Below are 25,058 nucleotides of genomic sequence, written 5' to 3'. Positions count from 1 at the left end.
ACATCATGTTAGCACATAGTAGTTATCAGCAAAATTGAACTGTACACTCCATTGAGTTGAATGCATTACTTTCTATTCAATGCATTCTGTGGTAAGTTTGTGTACATAACTACTCTGGGTGATTTGGAATTGTATAGATATTGCATGTAGAGTGCTCAGTGACATGGAATACTCCAATGCAAGCTGAATTCAGTAACCTACCTGGGACCATTTACAGTGGAACAGCCATTGACTTGGTTTAATTCTGCAAAGGCTAAAGTTCCAATGTGTAGAGAAGGTAATGCTACTGAAAGTAACTTCTGGAGTATAGTTAGCACACTCATAAAATTGGTTGCAGACAACTCTAAATCATATGGTTAGTGTGCTAACAATGTTTACATCATGTTAGCACATAGTAGTTATCAGCAAAATTGAACTGTACACTCCATTGAGTTGAATGCATTACTTTCTATTCAATGCATTCTGTGGTAAGTTTGTGTACATAACTACTCGGGCTGATTTGGAATTGTATAGATATTGCATGTAGGGTGCTCAGTGACATGGAATACTCCAATGCAAGCTGAAATCAGTAACCTACCTGGTACCATTTACAGTGGAACAGCCATTGACTTGGTTTAATTCTGCAAAGGCTAAAGTTCCAATGTGTAGAGAAGGTAATGCTACTGAAAGTAACTTCTGGAACATAGGTAGCAGACTCATAAAATTGGTTGCAGACAACTCTAAATCATATGGTTAGTGTGCTAACAATGTTTACATCATGTTAGCACATAGTAGTTATCAGCAAAATTGAACTGTACACTCCATTGAGTTGAATGCATTACTTTCTATTCAATGCATTCTGTGGTAAGTTTGTGTACATAACTACTCTGGGTGATTTGGAATTGTATAGATATTGCATGTAGAGTGCTCAGTGACATGGAATACTCCAATGCAAGCTGAATTCAGTAACCTACCTGGGACCATTTACAGTGGAACAGCCATTGACTTGGTTTAATTCTGCAAAGGCTAAAGTTCCAATGTGTAGAGAAGGTAATGCTACTGAAAGTCACTTCTGGAGTATAGTTAGCACACTCATAAAATTGGTTGCAGACAACTCTAAATCATATGGTTAGTGTGCTAACAATGTTTACATCATGTTAGCACATAGTAGTTATCAGCAAAATTGAACTGTACACTCCATTGAGTTGAATGCATTACTTTCTATTCAATGCATTCTGTGGTAAGTTTGTGTACATAACTACTCGGGGTAATTTGGAATTGTATAGATATTGCATGTAGAGTGCTCAGTGACATGGAATACTCCAATGCAAGCTGAAATCAGTAACCTAACTGGTACCATTTACAGTGGAACAGCCATTGACTTGGTTTTATTCTGCAAAGGCTAAAGTTCCAATGTGTAGAGAAGGTAATGCTACTGAAAGTAACTTCTGGAGTATAGGTAGCACACTCATAAAATTGGTTGCAGACAACTCTAAATCATATGGTTAGTGTGCTAACAATGTTTACATCATGTTAGCACATAGTAGTTATCAGCAAAATTGAACTGTACACTCCATTGAGTTGAATGCATTACTTTCTATTCAATGCATTCTGTGGTAAGTTTGTGTACATAACTACTCGGGCTGATTTGGAATTGTATAGATATTGCATGTAGAGTGCTCAGTGACATGGAATACTCCAATGCAAGCTGAAATCAGTAACCTACCTGGTACCATTTACAGTGGAACAGCCATTGACTTGATTTTATTCTGCAAAGGCTAAAGTTCCAATGTGTAGAGAAGGTAATGCTACTGAAAGTAACTTCTGTAGTATAGGTAGCACACTCATCAAATTGGTTGCAGACAACTCTAAATCATATGGTTAGTGTGCTAACAATGTTTACATCATGTTAGCACATAGTAGTTATCAGCAAAATTGAACTGTACACTCCATTGAGTTGAATGCATTACTTTCTATTCAATGCATTCTGTGGTAAGTTTGTGTACATAACTACTCGGGCTGATTTGGAATTGTATAGATATTGCATGTAGGGTGCTCAGTGACATGGAATACTCCAATGCAAGCTGAAATCAGTAACCTACCTGGTACCATTTACAGTGGAACAGCCATTGACTTGGTTTTATTCTGCAAAGGCTAAAGTTCCAATGTGTAGAGAAGGTAATGCTACTGAAAGTAACTTCTGGAGCATAGGTAGCACACCCATAAAATTGGTTGCAGACAACTCTAAATCATATGGTTAGTGTGCTAACAATGTTTACATCATGTTAGCACATAGTAGTTATCAGCAAAATTGAACTGTACACTCCATTGAGTTGAATGCATTACTTTCTATTCAATGCATTCTGTGGTAAGGTTGTGTACATAACTACTCTGGGTGATTTGGAACTGTATAGATATTGCAAGTAGAGTGCTCAGTGCCATGGAATACTCCAATGCAAGCTGAATTCAGTAACCTGCCTGTTACTATTTACAGTGGAACATCCATTGACTTGGTTTTATTCTGCAAAGGCTAAAGTTCCAATGTGTAGAGAAGGTAATGCTACTGAAAGTAACTTCTGGAGCATAGGTAGCAGACTCATAAAATTGGTTGCAGACAACTCTAAATCATATGGTTAGTGTGCTAACAATGTTTACATCATGTTAGCACATAGTAGTTATCAGCAAAATTGAACTGTACACTCCATTGAGTTGAATGCATTACTTTCTATTCAATGCATTCTGTGGTAAGTTTGTGTACATAACTACTCTGGGTGATTTGGAACTGTATAGATATTGCAAGTAGAGTGCTCAGTGCCATGGAATACTCCAATGCAAGCTGAATTCAGTAACCTACCTGTTACTATTTACAGTGGAACATCCATTGACTTGGTTTTATTCTGCAAAGGCTAAAGTTCCAATGTGTAGAGAAGGTAATGCTACTGAAAGTAACTTCTGGAGCATAGGTAACACACTCATAAAATTGGTTGCAGACAACTCTAAATCATATGGTTAGTGTGCTAACAATGTTTACATCATGTTAGCACATAGTATTTAACAGCAAAATTGAACTGTACACTCCATTGAGTTGAATGCATTACTTACTATTCAATGCATTCTGTGGTAAGTTTGTGTACATAACTACTCGGCGTGATTTGGAATTGTATAGATATTGCATGTAGAGTGCTCAGTGACATGGAATACTCCAAAGCAAGTTGAATTCAGTAACCTACCTGGGACAATTTACAGTGGAACAGCCATTGACTTGGTTTAATTCTGCAAAGGCTAAAGTTCCAATGTGTAGAGAAGGTAATGCTACTGAAAGTAACTTCTGGAGCATAGGTAGCAGACTCATAAAATTGGTTGCAGACAACTCTAAATCATATGGTTAGTGTGCTAACAATGTTTACATCATGTTAGCACATAGTAGTTATCAGCAAAATTGAACTGTACACTCCATTGAGTTGAATGCATTACTTTCTATTCAATGCATTCTGTGGTAAGTTTGTGTACATAACTACTCTGGGTGATTTGGAATTGTATAGATATTGCATGTAGAGTGCTCAGTGACATGGAATACTCCAATGCAAGCTGAATTCAGTAACCTACCTGGGACCATTTACAGTGGAACAGCCATTGACTTGGTTTAATTCTGCAAAGGCTAAAGTTCCAATGTGTAGAGAAGGTAATGCTACTGAAAGTAACTTCTGGAGTATAGTTAGCACACTCATAAAATTGGTTGCAGACAACTCTAAATCATATGGTTAGTGTGCTAACAATGTTTACATCATGTTAGCACATAGTAGTTATCAGCAAAATTGAACTGTACACTCCATTGAGTTGAATGCATTACTTTCTATTCAATGCATTCTGTGGTAAGTTTGTGTACATAACTACTCTGGGTGATTTGGAATTGTATAGATATTGCATGTAGGGTGCTCAGTGACATGGAATACTCCAATGCAAGCTGAAATCAGTAACCTACCTGGTACCATTTACAGTGGAACAGCCATTGACTTGGTTTAATTCTGCAAAGGCTAAAGTTCCAATGTGTAGAGAAGGTAATGCTACTGAAAGTAACTTCTGGAGCATAGGTAGCACACCCATAAAATTGGTTGCAGACAACTCTAAATCATATGGTTAGTGTGCTAACAATGTTTACATCATGTTAGCACATAGTAGTTATCAGCAAAATTGAACTGTACACTCCATTGAGTTGAATGCATTACTTTCTATTCAATGCATTCTGTGGTAAGTTTGTGTACATAACTACTCGGGCTGATTTGGAATTGTATAGATATTGCATGTAGGGTGCTCAGTGACATGGAATACTCCAATGCAAGCTGAAATCAGTAACCTACCTGGTACCATTTACAGTGGAACAGCCATTGACTTGGTTTAATTCTGCAAAGGCTAAAGTTCCAATGTGTAGAGAAGGTAATGCTACTGAAAGTAACTTCTGGAACATAGGTAGCAGACTCATAAAATTGGTTGCAGACAACTCTAAATCATATGGTTAGTGTGCTAACAATGTTTACATCATGTTAGCACATAGTAGTTATCAGCAAAATTGAACTGTACACTCCATTGAGTTGAATGCATTACTTTCTATTCAATGCATTCTGTGGTAAGTTTGTGTACATAACTACTCTGGGTGATTTGGAATTGTATAGATATTGCATGTAGAGTGCTCAGTGACATGGAATACTCCAATGCAAGCTGAATTCAGTAACCTACTTGGGACCATTTACAGTGGAACAGCCATTGACTTGGTTTAATTCTGCAAAGGCTAAAGTTCCAATGTGTAGAGAGGGTAATGCTACTGAAAGTCACTTCTGGAGTATAGTTAGCACACTCATAATATTGGTTGCAGACAACTCTAAATCATATGGTTAGTGTGCTAACAATGTTTACATCATGTTAGCACATAGTAGTTATCAGCAAAATTGAACTGTACACTCCATTGAGTTGAATGCATTACTTTCTATTCAATGCATTCTGTGGTAAGTTTGTGTACATAACTACTCGGGGTAATTTGGAATTGTATAGATATTGCATGTAGAGTGCTCAGTGACATGGAATACTCCAATGCAAGCTGAAATCAGTAACCTAACTGGTACCATTTACAGTGGAACAGCCATTGACTTGGTTTTATTCTGCAAAGGCTAAGGTTCCAATGTGTAGAGAAGGTAATGCTACTGAAAGTAACTTCTGGAGTATAGGTAGCACACTCATAAAATTCGTTGCAGACAACTCTAAATCATATGGTTAGTGTGCTAACAATGTTTACATCATGTTAGCACATAGTAGTTATCAGCAAAATTGAACTGTACACTCCATTGAGTTGAATGCATTACTTTCTATTCAATGCATTCTGTGGTAAGTTTGTGTACATAACTACTCTGGGTGATTTGGAATTGTATAGATATTGCATGTAGAGTGCTCAGTGACATGGAATACTCCAATGCAAGCTGAATTCAGTAACCTACCTGGGACCATTTACAGTGGAACAGCCATTGACTTGGTTTAATTCTGCAAAGGCTAAAGTTCCAATGTGTAGAGAAGGTAATGCTACTGAAAGTAACTTCTGGAGTATAGTTAGCACACTCATAAAATTGGTTGCAGACAACTCTAAATCATATGGTTAGTGTGCTAACAATGTTTACATCATGTTAGCACATAGTAGTTATCAGCAAAATTGAACTGTACACTCCATTGAGTTGAATGCATTACTTTCTATTCAATGCATTCTGTGGTAAGTTTGTGTACATAACTACTCTGGGTGATTTGGAATTGTATAGATATTGCATGTAGAGTGCTCAGTGACATGGAATACTCCAATGCAAGCTGAATTCAGTAACCTACCTGGGACCATTTACAGTGGAACAGCCATTGACTTGGTTTAATTCTGCAAAGGCTAAAGTTCCAATGTGTAGAGAAGGTAATGCTACTGAAAGTCACTTCTGGAGTATAGTTAGCACACTCATAAAATTGGTTGCAGACAACTCTAAATCATATGGTTAGTGTGCTAACAATGTTTACATCATGTTAGCACATAGTAGTTATCAGCAAAATTGAACTGTACACTCCATTGAGTTGAATGCATTACTTTCTATTCAATGCATTCTGTGGTAAGTTTGTGTACATAACTACTCGGGGTAATTTGGAATTGTATAGATATTGCATGTAGAGTGCTCAGTGACATGGAATACTCCAATGCAAGCTGAAATCAGTAACCTAACTGGTACCATTTACAGTGGAACAGCCATTGACTTGGTTTTATTCTGCAAAGGCTAAAGTTCCAATGTGTAGAGAAGGTAATGCTACTGAAAGTAACTTCTGGAGTATAGGTAGCACACTCATAAAATTCGTTGCAGACAACTCTAAATCATATGGTTAGTGTGCTAACAATGTTTACATCATGTTAGCACATAGTAGTTATCAGCAAAATTGAACTGTACACTCCATTGAGTTGAATGCATTACTTTCTATTCAATGCATTCTGTGGTAAGTTTGTGTACATAACTACTCGGGCTGATTTGGAATTGTATAGATATTGCATGTAGAGTGCTCAGTGACATGGAATACTCCAATGCAAGCTGAAATCAGTAACCTACCTGGTACCATTTACAGTGGAACAGCCATTGACTTGATTTTATTCTGCAAAGGCTAAAGTTCCAATGTGTAGAGAAGGTAATGCTACTGAAAGTAACTTCTGGAGTATAGGTAGCACACTCATAAAATTGGTTGCAGACAACTCTAAATCATATGGTTAGTGTGCTAACAATGTTTACATCATGTTAGCACATAGTAGTTATCAGCAAAATTGAACTGTACACTCCATTGAGTTGAATGCATTACTTTCTATTCAATGCATTCTGTGGTAAGTTTGTGTACATAACTACTCGGGCTGATTTGGAATTGTATAGATATTGCATGTAGGGTGCTCAGTGACATGGAATACTCCAATGCAAGCTGAAATCAGTAACCTACCTGGTACCATTTACAGTGGAACAGCCATTGACTTGGTTTTATTCTGCAAAGGCTAAAGTTCCAATGTGTAGAGAAGGTAATGCTACTGAAAGTAACTTCTGGAGCATAGGTAGCACACCCATAAAATTGGTTGCAGACAACTCTAAATCATATGGTTAGTGTGCTAACAATGTTTACATCATGTTAGCACATAGTAGTTATCAGCAAAATTGAACTGTACACTCCATTGAGTTGAATGCATTACTTTCTATTCAATGCATTCTGTGGTAAGGTTGTGTACATAACTACTCTGGGTGATTTGGAACTGTATAGATATTGCAAGTAGAGTGCTCAGTGCCATGGAATACTCCAATGCAAGCTGAATTCAGTAACCTACCTGGGACCATTTACAGTGGAACAGCCATTGACTTGGTTTAATTCTGCAAAGGCTAAAGTTCCAATGTGTAGAGAAGGTAATGCTACTGAAAGTAACTTCTGGAGTATAGTTAGCACACTCATAAAATTGGTTGCAGACAACTCTAAATCATATGGTTAGTGTGCTAACAATGTTTACATCATGTTAGCACATAGTAGTTATCAGCAAAATTGAACTGTACACTCCATTGAGTTGAATGCATTACTTTCTATTCAATGCATTCTGTGGTAAGGTTGTGTACATAACTACTCTGGGTGATTTGGAATTGTATAGATATTGCATGTAGAGTGCTCAGTGACATGGAATACTCCAATGCAAGCTGAAATCAGTAACCTAACTGGTACCATTTACAGTGGAACAGCCATTGACTTGGTTTTATTCTGCAAAGGCTAAAGTTCCAATGTGTAGAGAAGGTAATGCTACTGAAAGTAACTTCTGGAGTATAGGTAGCACACTCATAAAATTCGTTGCAGACAACTCTAAATCATATGGTTAGTGTGCTAACAATGTTTACATCATGTTAGCACATAGTAGTTATCAGCAAAATTGAACTGTACACTCCATTGAGTTGAATGCATTACTTTCTATTCAATGCATTCTGTGGTAAGTTTGTGTACATAACTACTCGGGCTGATTTGGAATTGTATAGATATTGCATGTAGAGTGCTCAGTGACATGGAATACTCCAATGCAAGCTGAAATCAGTAACCTACCTGGTACCATTTACAGTGGAACAGCCATTGACTTGATTTTATTCTGCAAAGGCTAAAGTTCCAATGTGTAGAGAAGGTAATGCTACTGAAAGTAACTTCTGGAGTATAGGTAGCACACACATAAAATTGGTTGCAGACAACTCTAAATCATATGGTTAGTGTGCTAACAATGTTTACATCATGTTAGCACATAGTAGTTATCAGCAAAATTGAACTGTACACTCCATTGAGTTGAATGCATTACTTTCTATTCAATGCATTCTGTGGTAAGTTTGTGTACATAACTACTCGGGCTGATTTGGAATTGTATAGATATTGCATGTAGGGTGCTCAGTGACATGGAATACTCCAATGCAAGCTGAAATCAGTAACCTACCTGGTACCATTTACAGTGGAACAGCCATTGACTTGGTTTTATTCTGCAAAGGCTAAAGTTCCAATGTGTAGAGAAGGTAATGCTACTGAAAGTAACTTCTGGAGCATAGGTAGCACACCCATAAAATTGGTTGCAGACAACTCTAAATCATATGGTTAGTGTGCTAACAATGTTTACATCATGTTAGCACATAGTAGTTATCAGCAAAATTGAACTGTACACTCCATTGAGTTGAATGCATTACTTTCTATTCAATGCATTCTGTGGTAAGGTTGTGTACATAACTACTCTGGGTGATTTGGAACTGTATAGATATTGCAAGTAGAGTGCTCAGTGCCATGGAATACTCCAATGCAAGCTGAATTCAGTAACCTACCTGGGACCATTTACAGTGGAACAGCCATTGACTTGGTTTAATTCTGCAAAGGCTAAAGTTCCAATGTGTAGAGAAGGTAATGCTACTGAAAGTAACTTCTGGAGTATAGTTAGCACACTCATAAAATTGGTTGCAGACAACTCTAAATCATATGGTTAGTGTGCTAACAATGTTTACATCATGTTAGCACATAGTAGTTATCAGCAAAATTGAACTGTATACTCCATTGAGTTGAATGCATTACTTTCTATTCAATGCATTCTGTGGTAAGGTTGTGTACATAACTACTCTGGGTGATTTGGAATTGTATAGATATTGCATGTAGAGTGCTCAGTGACATGGAATACTCCAATGCAAGCTGAAATCAGTAACCTAACTGGTACCATTTACAGTGGAACAGCCATTGACTTGGTTTTATTCTGCAAAGGCTAAAGTTCCAATGTGTAGAGAAGGTAATGCTACTGAAAGTAACTTCTGGAGTATAGGTAGCACACTCATAAAATTCGTTGCAGACAACTCTAAATCATATGGTTAGTGTGCTAACAATGTTTACATCATGTTAGCACATAGTAGTTATCAGCAAAATTGAACTGTACACTCCATTGAGTTGAATGCATTACTTTCTATTCAATGCATTCTGTGGTAAGTTTGTGTACATAACTACTCGGGCTGATTTGGAATTGTATAGATATTGCATGTAGAGTGCTCAGTGACATGGAATACTCCAATGCAAGCTGAAATCAGTAACCTACCTGGTACCATTTACAGTGGAACAGCCATTGACTTGATTTTATTCTGCAAAGGCTAAAGTTCCAATGTGTAGAGAAGGTAATGCTACTGAAAGTAACTTCTGGAGTATAGGTAGCACACTCATAAAATTGGTTGCAGACAACTCTAAATCATATGGTTAGTGTGCTAACAATGTTTACATCATGTTAGCACATAGTAGTTATCAGCAAAATTGAACTGTACACTCCATTGAGTTGAATGCATTACTTTCTATTCAATGCATTCTGTGGTAAGTTTGTGTACATAACTACTCGGGCTGATTTGGAATTGTATAGATATTGCATGTAGGGTGCTCAGTGACATGGAATACTCCAATGCAAGCTGAAATCAGTAACCTACCTGGTACCATTTACAGAGGAACAGCCATTGACTTGGTTTTATTCTGCAAAGGCTAAAGTTCCAATGTGTAGAGAAGGTAATGCTACTGAAAGTAACTTCTGGAGCATAGGTAGCACACCCATAAAATTGGTTGCAGACAACTCTAAATCATATGGTTAGTGTGCTAACAATGTTTACATCATGTTAGCACATAGTAGTTATCAGCAAAATTGAACTGTACACTCCATTGAGTTGAATGCATTACTTTCTATTCAATGCATTCTGTGGTAAGGTTGTGTACATAACTACTCTGGGTGATTTGGAACTGTATAGATATTGCAAGTAGAGTGCTCAGTGCCATGGAATACTCCAATGCAAGCTGAATTCAGTAACCTACCTGTTACTATTTACAGTGGAACATCCATTGACTTGGTTTTATTCTGCAAAGGCTAAAGTTCCAATGTGTAGAGAAGGTAATGCTACTGAAAGTAACTTCTGGAGCATAGGTAGCAGACTCATAAAATTGGTTGCAGACAACTCTAAATCATATGGTTAGTGTGCTAACAATGTTTACATCATGTTAGCACATAGTAGTTATCAGCAAAATTGAACTGTACACTCCATTGAGTTGAATGCATTACTTTCTATTCAATGCATTCTGTGGTAAGTTTGTGTACATAACTACTCCGGGTGATTTGGAACTGTATAGATATTGCAAGTAGAGTGCTCAGTGCCATGGAATACTCCAATGCAAGCTGAATTCAGTAACCTACCTATTACTATTTACAGTGGAACATCCATTGACTTGGTTTTATTCTGCAAAGGCTAAAGTTCCAATGTGTAGAGAAGGTAATGCTACTGAAAGTAACTTCTGGAGCATAGGTAACACACTCATAAAATTGGTTGCAGACAACTCTAAATCATATGGTTAGTGTGCTAACAATGTTTACATCATGTTAGCACATAGTAGTTAACAGCAAAATTGAACTGTACACTCCATTGAGTTGAATGCATTACTTACTATTCAATGCATTCTGTGGTAAGTTTGTGTACATAACTACTCGGCGTGATTTGGAATTGTATAGATATTGCATGTAGAGTGCTCAGTGACATGGAATACTCCAAAGCAAGTTGAATTCAGTAACCTACCTGGGACCATTTACAGTGGAACAGCCATTGACTTGGTTTAATTCTGCAAAGGCTAAAGTTCCAATGTGTAGAGAAGGTAATGCTACTGAAAGTAACTTCTGGAGCATAGGTAGCAGACTCATAAAATTGGTTGCAGACAACTCTAAATCATATGGTTAGTGTGCTAACAATGTTTACATCATGTTAGCACATAGTAGTTATCAGCAAAATTGAACTGTACACTCCATTGAGTTGAATGCATTACTTTCTATTCAATGCATTCTGTGATAAGTTTGTGTACATAACTACTCTGGGTGATTTGGAATTGTATAGATATTGCATGTAGAGTGCTCAGTGACATGGAATACTCCAATGCAAGCTGAATTCAGTAACCTACCTGGGACCATTTACAGTGGAACAGCCATTGACTTGGTTTAATTCTGCAAAGGCTAAAGTTCCAATGTGTAGAGAAGGTAATGCTACTGAAAGTAACTTCTGGAGTATAGTTAGCACACTCATAAAATTGGTTGCAGACAACTCTAAATCATATGGTTAGTGTGCTAACAATGTTTACATCATGTTAGCACATAGTAGTTATCAGCAAAATTGAACTGTACACTCCATTGAGTTGAATGCATTACTTTCTATTCAATGCATTCTGTGGTAAGTTTGTGTACATAACTACTCGGGCTGATTTGGAATTGTATAGATATTGCATGTAGGGTGCTCAGTGACATGGAATACTCCAATGCAAGCTGAAATCAGTAACCTACCTGGTACCATTTACAGTGGAACAGCCATTGACTTGGTTTTATTCTGCAAAGGCTAAAGTTCCAATGTGTAGAGAAGGTAATGCTACTGAAAGTAACTTCTGGAGCATAGGTAGCACACCCATAAAATTGGTTGCAGACAACTCTAAATCATATGGTTAGTGTGCTAACAATGTTTACATCATGTTAGCACATAGTAGTTATCAGCAAAATTGAACTGTACACTCCATTGAGTTGAATGCATTACTTTCTATTCAATGCATTCTGTGATAAGGCTGTGTACATAACTACTGTGGGTGATTTGGAACTGTATAGATATTGCAAGTAGAGTGCTCAGTGCCATGGAATACTCCAATGCAAGCTGAATTCAGTAACCTACCTGTTACTATTTACAGTGGAACATCCATTGACTTGGTTTTATTCTGCAAAGGCTAAAGTTCCAATGTGTAGAGAAGGTAATGCTACTGAAAGTAACTTCTGGAGCATAGGTAACACACTCATAAAATTGGTTGCAGACAACTCTAAATCATATGGTTAGTGTGCTAACAATGTTTACATCATGTTAGCACATAGTAGTTAACAGCAAAATTGAACTGTACACTCCATTGAGTTGAATGCATTACTTACTATTCAATGCATTCTGTGGTAAGTTTGTGTACATAACTACTCGGCGTGATTTGGAATTGTATAGATATTGCATGTAGAGTGCTCAGTGACATGGAATACTCCAAAGCAAGTTGAATTCAGTAACCTACCTGGGACCATTTACAGTGGAACAGCCATTGACTTGGTTTAATTCTGCAAAGGCTAAAGTTCCAATGTGTAGAGAAGGTAATGCTACTGAAAGTAACTTCTGGAGCATAGGTAGCAGACTCATAAAATTGGTTGCAGACAACTCTAAATCATATGGTTAGTGTGCTAACAATGTTTACATCATGTTAGCACATAGTAGTTATCAGCAAAATTGAACTGTACACTCCATTGAGTTGAATGCATTACTTTCTATTCAATGCATTCTGTGGTAAGTTTGTGTACATAACTACTCTGGGTGATTTGGAATTGTATAGATATTGCATGTAGAGTGCTCAGTGACATGGAATACTCCAATGCAAGCTGAATTCAGTAACCTACCTGGGACCATTTACAGTGGAACAGCCATTGACTTGGTTTAATTCTGCAAAGGCTAAAGTTCCAATGTGTAGAGATGGTAATGCTACTGAAAGTAACTTCTGGAGTATAGTTAGCACACTCATAAAATTGGTTGCAGACAACTCTAAATCATATGGTTAGTGTGCTAACAATGTTTACATCATGTTAGCACATAGTAGTTATCAGCAAAATTGAACTGTACACTCCATTGAGTTGAATGCATTACTTTCTATTCAATGCATTCTGTGGTAAGTTTGTGTACATAACTACTCTGGGTGATTTGGAACTGTATAGATATTGCAAGTAGAGTGCTCAGAGCCATGGAATACTCCAATGCAAGCTGAATTCAGTAACCTACCTGTTACTATTTACAGTGGAACATCCATTGACTTGGTTTTATTCTGCAAAGGCTAAAGTTCCAATGTGTAGAGAAGGTAATGCTACTGAAAGTAACTTCTGGAGCATAGGTAACACACTCATAAAATTGGTTGCAGACAACTCTAAATCATATGGTTAGTGTGCTAACAATGTTTACATCATGTTAGCACATAGTAGTTAACAGCAAAATTGAACTGTACACTCCATTGAGTTGAATGCATTACTTACTATTCAATGCATTCTGTGGTAAGTTTGTGTACATAACTACTCGGCGTGATTTGGAATTGTATAGATATTGCATGTAGAGTGCTCAGTGACATGGAATACTCCAAAGCAAGTTGAATTCAGTAACCTACCTGGGACCATTTACAGTGGAACAGCCATTGACTTGGTTTAATTCTGCAAAGGCTAAAGTTCCAATGTGTAGAGAAGGTAATGCTACTGAAAGTAACTTCTGGAGCATAGGTAGCAGACTCATAAAATTGGTTGCAGACAACTCTAAATCATATGGTTAGTGTGCTAACAATGTTTACATCATGTTAGCACATAGTAGTTATCAGCAAAATTGAACTGTACACTCCATTGAGTTGAATGCATTACTTTCTATTCAATGCATTCTGTGGTAAGTTTGTGTACATAACTACTCGGGGTGATTTGGAATTGTATAGATATTGCATGTAGAGTGCTCAGTGACATGGAATACTCCAATGCAAGCTGAATTCAGTAACCTACCTGGGACCATTTACAGTGGAACAGCCATTGACTTGGTTTAATTCTGCAAAGCTAAAGTTCCAATGTGTAGAGAAGGTACTGCTACTGAAAGTAACTTCTGGAGTATAGGTAGCACACTCATAAAATTGGTTGCAGACAACTCTAAATCATATGGTTAGTGTGCTAACAATGTTTACATCATGTTAGCACATAGTAGTTATCAGCAAAATTGAACTGTACACTCCATTGAGTTGAATGCATTACTTTCTATTCAATGCATTCTGTGGTAAGGTTGTGTACATAACTACTCTGGGTGATTTGGAATTGTATAGATATTGCATGTAGAGTGCTCAGTGACATGGAATACTCCAATGCAAGCTGAATTCAGTAACCTACCTGGGACCATTTACAGTGGAACAGCCATTGACTTGGTTTAATTCTGCAAAGGCTAAAGTTCCAATGTGTAGAGAAGGTAATGCTACTGAAAGTAACTTCTGGAGTATAGTTAGCACACTCATAAAATTGTTTGCAGACAACTCTAAATCATATGGTTAGTGTGCTAACAATGTTTACATCATGTTAGCACATAGTAGTTATCAGCAAAATTGAACTCTACACTCCATTGAGTTGAATGCATTACTTTCTATTCAATGCATTCTGTGGTAAGTTTGTGTACATAACTACTCGGGGTGATTTGGAATTGTATAGATATTGCATGTAGAGTGCTCAGTGACATGGAATACTCCAATGCAAGCTGAAATCAGTAACCTACCTGGTACCATTTACAGTGGAACAGCCATTGACTTGGTTTTATTCTGCAAAGGCTAAAGTTCCAATGTGTAGAGAAGGTAATGCTACTGAAAGTAACTTCTGGAGCATAGGTAACACACTCATAAAATTGGTTGCAGACAACTCTAAATCATATGCTTAGTGTGCTAACAATGTTTACATCATGTTAGCACATAGTAGTTAACAGCAAAATTGAACTGTACACTCCATTGAGTTGAATGCATTACTTACTATTCAATGAATTCTGTGGTAAGTTTGTGTACATAACTACTCGGCGTGATTTGGAATTGTATAGATATTGCATGTAGAGAGCTCAGTGACATGGAATACTCCAAAGCAAGTTGAATTCAGTAACCTACCTGGGACCATTTACAGTGGAACAGCCATTGACTTGGTTTAATTCTGCAAAGGCTAAAGTTCCAATGTGTAGAGAAGGTAATGCTACTGAAAGTAACTTCTGGAGCATAGGTAGCAGACTCATAAAATTGGTTGCAGACAACTCTAAATCATATGGTTAGTGTGCTAACAATGTTTACATCATGTTAGCACATAGTAGTTAACAGCAAAATTGAACTGCACACTCCATTGAGTTGAATGCATTACTTACTATTCAATGCATTCTGTGGTAAGGTTGTGTACATAACTACTCTGGGTGATTTGGAATTGTATAGATATTGCATGTAGAGTGCTCAGTGACATGGAATACTCCAATGCAAGCTGAATTCAGTAACCTACCTGGGACCATTTACAGTGGAACAGCCATTGACTTGGTTTAATTCTGCAAAGGCTAAAGTTCCAATGTGTAGAGAAGGTAATGCTACTGAAAGTAACTTCTGGAGTATAGTTAGCACACTCATAAAATTGTTTGCAGACAACTCTAAATCATATGGTTAGTGTGCTAACAATGTTTACATCATGTTAGCACATAGTAGTTATCAGCAAAATTGAACTCTACACTCCATTGAGTTGAATGCATTACTTTCTATTCAATGCATTCTGTGGTAAGTTTGTGTACATAACTACTCGGGGTGATTTGGAATTGTATAGATATTGCATGTAGAGTGCTCAGTGACATGGAATACTCCAATGCAAGCTGAAATCAGTAACCTACCTGGTACCATTTACAGTGGAACAGCCATTGACTTGGTTTTATTCTGCAAAGGCTAAAGTTCCAATGTGTAGAGAAGGTAATGCTACTGAAAGTAACTTCTGGAGCATAGGTAACACACTCATAAAATTGGTTGCAGACAACTCTAAATCATATGGTTAGTGTGCTAACAATGTTTACATCATGTTAGCACATAGTAGTTAACAGCAAAATTGAACTGTATACTCCATTGAGTTGAATGCATTACTTACTATTCAATGAATTCTGTGGTAAGTTTGTGTACATAACTACTCGGCGTGATTTGGAATTGTATAGATATTGCATGTAGAGTGCTCAGTGACATGGAATACTCCAAAGCAAGTTGAATTCAGTAACCTACCTGGGACCATTTACAGTGGAACAGCCATTGACTTGGTTTAATTCTGCAAAGGCTAAAGTTCCAATGTGTAGAGAAGGTAATGCTACTGAAAGTAACTTCTGGAGCATAGGTAGCAGACTCATAAAATTGGTTGCAGACAACTCTAAATCATATGGTTAGTGTGCTAACAATGTTTACATCATGTTAGCACATAGTAGTTAACAGCAAAATTGAACTGCACACTCCATTGAGTTGAATGCATTACTTACTATTCAATGCATTCTGTGGTAAGTTTGTGTACATAACTACTCGGCGTGATTTGGAATTGTATAGATATTGCATGTAGAGTGCTCAGTGACATGGAATACTCCAAAGCAAGTTGAATTCAGTAACCTACCTGGGACCATTTACAGTGGAACAGCCATTGACTTGGTTTAATTCTGCAAAGGCTAAAGTTCCAATGTGTAGAGAAGGTAATGCTACTGAAAGTAACCTGGAGCATAGGTAGCAGACTCATAAAATTGGTTGCAGACAACTCTAAATCATATGGTTAGTGTGCTAACAATGTTTACATCATGTTAGCACATAGTAGTTATCAGCAAAATTGAACTGTACACTCCATTGAGTTGAATGCATTACTTTCTATTCAATGCATTCTGTGGTAAGTTTGTGTACATAACTACTCGGGGTGATTTGGAATTGTATAGATATTGCATGTAGAGTGCTCAGTGACATGGAATACTCCAATGCAAGCTGAAATCAGTAACCTACCTGGTACCATTTACAGTGGAACAGCCATTGACTTGGTTTTATTCTGCAAAGGCTAAAGTTCCAATGTGAAGAGAAGGTAATGCTACTGAAAGTAACTTCTGGAGCATAGGTAACACACTCATAAAATTGGTTGCAGACAACTCTAAATCATATGGTTAGTGTGCTAACAATGTTTACATCATGTTAGCACATAGTAGTTAACAGCAAAATTGAACTGTACACTCCATTGAGTTGAATGCATTACTTACTATTCAATGAATTCTGCGGTAAGTTTGTGTACATAACTACTCGGCGTGATTTGGAATTGTATAGATATTGCATGTAGAGTGCTCAGTGACATGGAATACTCCAAAGCAAGTTGAATTCAGTAACCTACCTGGGACCATTTACAGTGGAACAGCCATTGACTTGGTTTAATTCTGCAAAGGCTAAAGTTCCAATGTGTAGAGAAGGTAATGCTACTGAAAGTAACTTCTGGAGCATAGGTAGCAGACTCATAAAATTGGTTGCAGACAACTCTAAATCATATGGTTAGTGTGCTAACAATGTTTACATCATGTTAGCACATAGTAGTTAACAGCAAAATTGAACTGTACACTCCATTGAGTTGAATGCATTACTTACTATTCAATGCATTCTGTGGTAAGTTTGTGTACATAACTACTCGGCGTGATTTGGAATTGTATAGATATTGCATGTAGAGTGCTCAGTGACATGGAATACTCCAAAGCAAGTTGAATTCAGTAACCTACCTGGGACCATTTACAGTGGAACAGCCATTGACTTGGTTTAATTCTGCAAAGGCTAAAGTTCCAATGTGTAGAGAAGGTAATGCTACTGAAAGTAACTTCTGGAGCATAGGTAGCAGACTCATAAAATTGGTTGCAGACAACTCTAAATCATATGGTTAGTGTGCTAACAATGTTTACATCATGTTAGCACATAGTAGTTATCAGCAAAATTGAACTGTACACTCCATTGACTTGAATGCATTACTTTCTATTCAATGCATTCTGTGGTAAGTTTGTGTACATAACTACTCTGGGTGATTTGGAATTGTATAGATATTGCATGTAGAGTGCTCAGTGACATGGAATACTCCAATGCAAGCTGAATTCAGTAACCTACCTGGGACCATTTACAGTGGAACAGCCATTGACTTGGTTTAATTCTGCAAAGGCTAAAGTTCCAATGTGTAGAGAAGGTAATGCTTCTGAAAGTAACTTCTGGAGTATAGTTAGCACACTCATAAAATTGGTTGCAGACAACTCTAAATCATATGGTTAGTGTGCTAACAATGTTTACATCATGTTAGCACATAGTAGTTATCAGCAAAATTGAACTGTACACTCCATTGAGTTGAATGCATTACTTTCTATTCAATGCATTCTGTGGTAAGTTTGTGTACATAACTACTCGGGCTGATTTGGAATTGTATAGATATTGCATGTAGAGTGCTCAGTGACATGGAATACTCCAATGCAAGCTGAAATCAGTAACCTACCTGGTACCATTTACAGTGGAACAGCCATTGACTTGGTTTTATTCTGCAAAGGCTAAAGTTCCAATGTGTAGAGAAGGTAATGCTACTGAAAGTAACTTCTGGAGCATAGGTAGCACACCCATAAAATTGGTTGCAGACAACTCTAAATCATATGGTTAGTGTGCTAACAATGTTTACATCATGTTAGCACATAGTAGTTATCAGCAAAATTGAACTGTACACTCCATTGAGTTGAATGCATTACTTTCTATTCAATGCATTCTGTGATAAGGCTGTGTACATAACTACTGTGGGTGATTTGGAACTGTATAGATATTGCAAGTAGAGTGCTCAGTGACATGGAATACTCCAATGCAAGCTGAATTCAGTAACCTACCTGTTACTATTTACAGTGGAACATCCATTGACTTGGTTTTATTCTGCAAAGGCTAAAGTTCCAATGTGTAGAGAAGGTAATGCTACTGAAAGTAACTTCTGGAGCAAAGGTAGCACACTCATAAAATTGGTTGCAGACAACTCTAAATCATATGGTTAGTGTGCTAACAATGTTTACATCATGTTAGCACATAGTAGTTATCAGCAAAATTGAACTGTACACTCCATTGAGTTGAATGCATTACTTTCTATTCAATGCATTCTGTGGTAAGGTTGTGTACATAACTACTCTGGGTGATTTGGAACTGTATAGATATTGCAAGTAGAGTGCTCAGTGCCATGGAATACTCCAATGCAAGCTGAATTCAGTAACCTACCTGTTACTATTTACAGTGGAACATCCATTGACTTGGTTTTATTCTGCAAAGGCTAAAGTTCCAAAGTGTAGAGAAGGTAATGCTACTGAAAGTAACTTCAGGAGTATAGGTAGCACACTCATAAAATTGGTTGCAGACAACTCTAAATCATATGGTTAGTGTGCTAACAATGTTTACATCATGTTAGCACATAGTAGTTATCAGCAAAATTGAACTGTACACTCCATTGAGTTCAATGCTTTACTTTCTATTCAATGCATTCTGTGGTAAGGTTGTGTACATATCTACTCTGGGTGATTTGGAACTGTATAGATATTGCAAGTAGAGTGCTCAGTGCCATAGAATACTCCAATGCAAGCTGAATTCAGTAACCTACCTGTTACTATTTACAGTGGAACATCCATTGACTTGGTTTTATTCTGCAAAGGCTAAAGTTCCAATGTGTAGAGAAGGTAATGCAACTGAAAGTAACTTCTGGAGCATAGGTAGCAGACTCATAAAATTGGTTGCAGACAACTCTAAATCATATGGTTAGTGTGCTAACAATGTTTACATCATGTTAGCACATAGTAGTTATCAGCAAAATTGAACTGTACACTCCATTGAGTTGAATGCATTACTTTCTATTCAATGCATTCTGTGGTAAGTTTGTGTACATAACTACTCTGGGTGATTTGGAACTGTATAGATATTGCAAGTAGAGTGCTCAGAGCCATGGAATACTCCAATGCAAGCTGAATTCAGTAACCTACCTGTTACTATTTACAGTGGAACATCCATTGACTTGGTTTTATTCTGCAAAGGCTAAAGTTCCAATGTGTAGAGAAGGTAATGCTACTGAAAGTAACTTCTGGAGCATAGGTAACACACTCATAAAATTGGTTGCAGACAACTCTAAATCATATGGTTAGTGTGCTAACAATGTTTACATCATGTTAGCACATAGTAGTTAACAGCAAAATTGAACTGTACACTCCATTGAGTTGAATGCATTACTTACTATTCAATGCATTCTGTGGTAAGTTTGTGTACATAACTACTCGGGGTGATTTGGAATTGTATAGATATTGCATGTAGAGTGCTCAGTGACATGGAATACTCCAATGCAAGCTGAAATCAGTAACCTACCTGGTACCATTTACAGTGGAACAGCCATTGACTTGGTTTTATTCTGCAAAGGCTAAAGTTCCAATGTGTAGAGAAGGTAATGCTACTGAAAGTAACTTCTGGAGCATAGGTAACACACTCATAAAATTGGTTGCAGACAACTCTAAATCATATGGTTAGTGTGCTAACAATGTTTACATCATGTTAGCACATAGTAGTTAACAGCAAAATTGAACTGTACACTCCATTGAGTTGAATGCATTACTTACTATTCAATGCATTCTGTGGTAAGTTTGTGTACATAACTACTCGGCGTGATTTGGAATTGTATAGATATTGCATGTAGAGTGCTCAGTGACATGGAATACTCCAAAGCAAGTTGAATTCAGTAACCTACCTGGGACCATTTACAGTGGAACAGCCATTGACTTGGTTTAATTCTGCAAAGGCTAAAGTTCCAATGTGTAGAGAAGGTAATGCTACTGAAAGTAACTTCTGGAGCATAGGTAGCAGACTCATAAAATTGGTTGCAGACAACTCTAAATCATATGGTTAGTGTGCTAACAATGTTTACATCATGTTAGCACATAGTAGTTATCAGCAAAATTGAACTGTACACTCCATTGAGTTGAATGCATTACTTTCTATTCAATGCATTCTGTGGTAACTTTGTGTACATAACTACTCGGGGTGATTTGGAATTGTATAGATATTGCATGTAGAGTGCTCAGTGACATGGAATACTCCAATGCAAGCTGAATTCAGTAACCTACCTGGGACCATTTACAGTGGAACAGCCATTGACTTGGTTTAATTCTGCAAAGGCTAAAGTTCCAATGTGTAGAGAAGGTACTGCTACTGAAAGTAACTTCTGGAGTATAGGTAGCACACTCATAAAATTGGTTGCAGACAACTCTAAATCATATGGTTAGTGTGCTAACAATGTTTACATCATGTTAGCACATAGTAGTTATCAGCCAAATTGAACTGTACACTCCATTGAGTTGAATGCATTACTTTCTATTCAATGCATTCTGTGGTAAGGTTGTGTACATAACTACTCTGGGTGATTTGGAATTGTATAGATATTGCATGTAGAGTGCTCAGTGACATGGAATACTCCAAAGCAAGTTGAATTCAGTAACCTACCTGGGACCATTTACAGTGGAACAGCCATTGACTTGGTTTACTTCTGCAAAGGCTAAAGTTCCAATGTGTAGAGAAGGTAATGCTACTGAAAGTAACTTCTGGAGCATAGGTAGCACACCCATAAAATTGGTTGCAGACAACTCTAAATCATATGGTTAGTGTGCTAACAATGTTTACATCATGTTAGCACAGAGTAGTTATCAGCAAAATTGAACTGTACACTCCATTGAGTTGAATGCATTACTTTCTATTCAATGCATTCTGTGGTAAGGTTGTGTACATAACTACTCTGGGTGATTTGGAACTGTATCGATATTGCAAGTAGAGTGCTCAGTGCCATGGAATACTCCAATGCAAGCTGAATTCAGTAACCTACCTGTTACTATTTACAGTGGAACATCCATTGACTTGGTTTTATTCTGCAAAGGCTAAAGTTCCAATGTGTAGAGAAGGTAATGCTACTGAAAGTAACTTCTGGAGCATAGGTAACACACTCATAAACTTGGTTGCAGACAACTCTAAATCATATGGTTAGTGTGCTAACAATGTTTACATCATGTTAGCACATAGTAGTTATCAGCAAAATTGAACTGTACACTCCATTGAGTTGAATGCATTACTTTCTATTCAATGCATTCTGTGGTAAGGTTGTGTACATAACTACTCTGGGTGATTTGGAACTGTATCGATATTGCAAGTAGAGTGCTCAGTGCCATGGAATACTCCAATGCAAGCTGAATTCAGTAACCTACCTGTTACTATTTACAGTGGAACATCCATTGACTTGGTTTTATTCTGCAAAGGCTAAAGTTCCAATGTGTAGAGAAGGTAATGCTACTGAAAGTAACTTCTGGAGCATAGGTAACACACTCATAAACTTGGTTGCAGACAACTCTAAATCATATGGTTAGTGTGCTAACAATGTTTACATCATGTTAGCACATAGTAGTTATCAGCAAAATTGAACTGTACACTCCATTGAGTTGAATGCATTACTTTCTACTCAATGCATTCTGTGATAAGGCTGTGTACATAACTACTGTGGGTGATTTGGAACTGTATAGATATTGCAAGTAGAGTGCTCAGTGCCATGGAATACTCCAATGCAAGCTGAATTCAGTAACCTACCTGTTACTATTTACAGTGGAACATCCATTGACTTGGTTTTATTCTGCAAAGGCTAAAGTTCCAATGTGTAGAGAAGGTAATGCTACTGAAAGTAACTTCTGGAGCATAGGTAGCACACTCATAAAATTGGTTGCAGACAACTCTAAATCATATGGTTAGTGTGCTAACAATGTTTACATCATGTTAGCACATAGTAGTTAACAGCAAAATTGAACTGTACACTCCATTGAGTTGAATGCATTACTTACTATTCAATGCATTCTGTGGTAAGTTTGTGTACATAACTACTCGGGGTGATTTGGAATTGTATAGATATTGCATGTAGAGTGCTCAGTGACATGGAATACTCCAAAGCAAGTTGAATTCAGTAACCTACCTGGGACCATTTACAGTGGAACAGCCATTGACTTGGTTTACTTCTGCAAAGGCTAAATTTCCAATGTGTAGAGAAGGTAATGCTACTGAAAGTAACTTCTGGAGCATAGGGAGCACACCCATAAAATTGGTTGCAGACAACTCTAAATCATATGGTTAGTGTGCTAACAATGTTTACATCATGTTAGCACATAGTAGTTATCAGCAAAATTGAACTGTACACTCCATTGAGTTGAATGCATTACTTTCTATTCAATGCATTCTGTGGTAAGGTTGTGTACATAACTACTCTGGGTGATTTGGAACTGTATAGATATTGCAAGTAGAGTGCTCAGTGCCATGGAATACTCCAATGCAAGCTGAATTCAGTAACCTACCTGTTACTATTTACAGTGGAACATCCATTGACTTGGTTTTATTCTGCAAAGGCTAAAGTTCCAATGTGTAGAGAAGGTAATGCTACTGAAAGTAACTTCTGGAGCATAGGTAACACACTCATAAACTTGGTTGCAGACAACTCTAAATCATATGGTTAGTGTGCTAACAATGTTTACATCATGTTAGCACATAGTAGTTATCAGCAAAATTGAACTGTACACTCCATTGAGTTGAATGCATTACTTTCTATTCAATGCATTCTGTGGTAAGGTTGTGTACATAACTACTCTGGGTGATTTGGAACTGTATAGATATTGCAAGTAGAGTGCTCAGTGCCATGGAATACTCCAATGCAAGCTGAATTCAGTAACCTACCTGTTACTATTTACAGTGGAACATCCATTGACTTGGTTTTATTCTGCAAAGGCTAAAGTTCCAATGTGTAGAGAAGGTAATGCTACTGAAAGTAACTTCTGGAGCATAGGTAACACACTCATAAACTTGGTTGCAGACAACTCTAAATCATATGGTTAGTGTGCTAACAATGTTTACATCATGTTAGCACATAGTAGTTATCAGCAAAATTGAACTGTACACTCCATTGAGTTGAATGCATTACTTTCTACTCAATGCATTCTGTGATAAGGCTGTGTACATAACTACTGTGGGTGATTTGGAACTGTATAGATATTGCAAGTAGAGTGCTCAGTGCCATGGAATACTCCAATGCAAGCTGAATTCAGTAACCTACCTGTTACTATTTACAGTGGAACATCCATTGACTTGGTTTTATTCTGCAAAGGCTAAAGTTCCAATGTGTAGAGAAGGTAATGCTACTGAAAGTAACTTCTGGAGCATAGGTAGCACACTCATAAAATTGGTTGCAGACAACTCTAAATCATATGGTTAGTGTGCTAACAATGTTTACATCATGTTAGCACATAGTAGTTATCAGCAAAATTGAACTGTACAGTCCATTGAGTTGAATGCATTACTTTCTATTCAATGCATTCTGTGGTAAGTTTGTGTACATAACTACTCGGGGTGATTTGGAACTGTATAGATATTGCAAGTAGAGTGCTCAGTGACATGGAATACTCCAAAGCAAGTTGAATTCAGTAACCTACCTGGGACCATTTACAGTGGAACAGCCATTGACTTGGTTTAATTCTGCAAAGGCTAAAGTTCCAATGTGTAGAGAAGGTAATGCTACTGAAAGTAACTTCTGGAGCATAGGTAGCAGACTCATAAAATTGGTTGCAGACAACTCTAAATCATATGGTTAGTGTGCTAACAATGTTTACATCATGTTAGCACATAGTAGTTATCAGCAAAATTGAACTGTACACTCCATTGAGTTGAATGCATTACTTTCTATTCAATGCATTCTGTGGTAAGTTTGTGTACATAACTACTCGGGGTGATTTGGAATTGTATAGATATTGCATGTAGAGTGCTCAGTGACATGGAATACTCCAATGCAAGCTGAATTCAGTAACCTACCTGGGACCATTTACAGTGGAACAGCCATTGACTTGGTTTAATTC

Source organism: Hypanus sabinus, chromosome 17 (assembly GCF_030144855.1).
Source record: "Hypanus sabinus isolate sHypSab1 chromosome 17, sHypSab1.hap1, whole genome shotgun sequence".
Lineage (NCBI taxonomy): Eukaryota > Metazoa > Chordata > Chondrichthyes > Myliobatiformes > Dasyatidae > Hypanus > Hypanus sabinus.
This window is presented reverse-complemented; position numbering follows the sequence as displayed.